Source organism: Dreissena polymorpha, chromosome 3 (assembly GCF_020536995.1).
Source record: "Dreissena polymorpha isolate Duluth1 chromosome 3, UMN_Dpol_1.0, whole genome shotgun sequence".
NCBI lineage: Eukaryota > Metazoa > Mollusca > Bivalvia > Myida > Dreissenidae > Dreissena > Dreissena polymorpha.
In genome coordinates, this window is record NC_068357.1 from 24,315,554 (window position 1) to 24,318,593 (window position 3,040).

The window sequence follows — 3,040 nt, forward strand, 5'->3', positions numbered from 1 at the left end:
AGATGCGCACAAATTTTTGTGCATTAACAAGAATATATATTCTAGAGCTGCGTTTAAATTTTATACAGTACTGTACTAGAGCAATGTATCTATTATCGACTCTTTTACCTACATTTCAGAGACTAGTGAATATTAAGATAGACAAAATGTCAATCTAATTATTATACACAAATAGATACATCTATGTCTTGTGAAAAGTAATCGAATTTTCTAGAAGTTACATCCATGCAGACGTTATATGAATATGCTTAAATTTTATGTCACGTATGGAGTTTAAATTTGTATACCTGTTGGTATTAAATATTTGTCTAAAACTGAATGCGTATTATGTTATGATCTTTAATTAAAATGACTCCGTCTTATTTGCATATTTCTTTTTTAATTCAATGTTATATCAAGTTCAACCATATTGAATTTTGCTCAATACGTAGATTACGGAATGTTCAATCCGTCCGTAAACTTGCACAATATTATAGACCTCAAATCCATTTATTTCAATTTGATAAATATGTGATTTTTTTTATAATTTCAGAGTCTTCTTAAGCCGGTTAATGTCGTTGACCAGTCTCTTGTTGGAAAGTACTGCATGGTCTACTACGTTTACGATGGGCTTTCCTATTCAGGGATCATTTTAACCGTTAACGAGGACTACGTAGAAGTCAAAACCATGAGTAGAATTGGGCGAAATAGGTGGTTCTGTCCTATGAGAGATGACATACTGTGGTACGATAGAAAGTCAATCATAACACTTCTTGATGAAGAGCCAGTACATGTAACAATGAGGCACCATAAAATAAACGACGACATTTGGACTGCGGTTGAAAGTGCCCTAGAATGAAAAAAAAACTGTTTATACTGTGCCATTCACTGCTGACTTGAATCGGACGCAATTAAATTGTTGTTTACAGTTAATTGTTCGAATTCAACGTTCTATTCAAAGTTTGAGAGTTTTGTTTGAATAGGAAGTTCTGTTTTACGTTGGAGGAAGGTTTTTGAACTGTGGAATCGAACGTATACATCATTACATGTTAAATTAACGGACTTATATCAGTGACAGTGTGATCATTTACTAGTCAAAAGTGTGAGAATACGGAATCATGTTGAATTGTTTATATCTTAATCGACTTATATTTGAAGTAGAATTTACTTATTATTATTTCTGAGAATATAATTTTGTAAAACATGTATTCCTACATTTTTCGTAAACATTTACATTCTGTTTACCTGGGCGTATTCAATCACTATAATTACGGCATTATTACAAACCCAATATTTACAGTAGTGCCTCGTTTCCAAATCAGCCTCGTTTCAATTATGAAAGTACGTTGCGCTCACAAACCGGCCAAGATGAAAACGAGGCACTATTATCAATAGTGTTTTGTGTCGTGCTGTAACTGTAGTAATAATTGAATAATGTGATTTATATGGATATGGAAATGATTAGATCCCTACATGAAAGAAAGATGAAATCACTTTATGTGTCTGTCGAAGTACATGTTTGTAACTTGTTTTATAAATATCTAGATGTACTATTAAGTCAACAAATGAGGGACCTGGGTGCCGGTCAACTCGTACCTAACTTCCTAAGTCAACTCGCATGCTTTTGGTCAACTCCCATGTGTTTTTAAGTCAACTCGCACTTTTTGAAGTCAACTCGCACCCCCCCCCCAAAAAAAACAGCAACAAAAAACAACAAACAAATAAATAAATAAATATTCAGCAATAGATGTAGGATATAATATGATCATTAGTTAATAAGTATAAATCATCAAATATTGAACTTAATATTGTACTTTGTTATATTGCCCATATTGTATATTTTATATACTTGGTTGAAAATAAAGTTCTGTTCTGTTATAGAGATGGTGTTTTTTTATCTGAATATACGGTTGTCACAATAAAATGGACTTTTCCCCGTTTTTGGATAATTGACAAAATGAAACAAAAATGTTTCAGATTTGCAAATGGTCGTTGTAGTTATGATATTTGTGAGGAAACAGTAATACTGAACATTTAGCATTCTCTAAAATATCCATACTAAGCAACTTTTGACGTTTAATAAACCTGAAAATTATAAAGCGTTGCAGCGCGAAACGATTGAATAATTTGGAAGTTCTGTCGTTAAAGTTTTATTTTGTGACACTACAAGGATTACTTATACAAAGTACAAAATACATCACTAATTGTATGAGCACGAGGGCCGAGTGGCCTAAGTGTTAGATTTGTACTCCAGGGTCAGTGGTTGAAACCAAGTATAGGGTTACTTATTTTCTTTCTTTAATTGTATTCTTGTTTTATACAGGAGCTTTTTTGATCCAATGTTTGTACATTTATCAATATATAAACATTTAATGACAGAACAGAACAGAACAAACTTCAAAAATGCCGAAATCTGTGAAAAGGTCCCTTTAACGTCTCTTTTACTCTTGTGGTCGGTGTTTTTCACAGGTAATATGTCTATGTGTAAGAGGTGTGACAAGTGGTATATACAACGAACGTTGATTTAAATTGCCAAACATAAAATAATTTAAGTTGTTTGGTATGTTAATTAATCAGTTTTACTTTAATGTTTGTCACAACACAGATTATGGTGTAAAAAGTGTTGTATACCTCGCAAGATTCAATTAAAGTTAAAATATCTTGCAATCAGTTTTACATATATAATTATGTTTAAGGCATAAAATAGACTTTGATGTATATTAATCAATTTAATTACGCATAGGTTATCATTATCCACATGCAACGAAAATTAAAATGTAAACACATATTCAACAAATAAAAATAAAACAATGTTAAAATACATAGATGTATGTCTCCTGCCATTGTGTACATATTGTAAAGCTTTGATTGTGCGTGTAAATATTGAAATACAAACTAAAAACAATGTGCATGAAAACATTTGTTAAACTACATATTTTGTAAATATTGAAATAAATAGTAAAAACCATGAATACATCTTTTAATGTAAATGTATGTCTGCTATAAATGTGCCTATGGTGTAAAAATTGCGGTCTCCTCGATTTTATTTGCACACGAGCTA

General features: G+C 31.3%; 1 protein-coding gene across 1 annotated transcript in view; it reads left to right on the forward strand.

Annotated features, from left to right (window-relative positions):
• The window catches only part of LOC127873303 (serine/arginine-rich splicing factor 4-like), a 252,711-nt gene that overhangs the window by 181,090 nt on the left and 68,581 nt on the right, over window positions 1–3,040 (forward strand). The window lies entirely within an intron of this gene.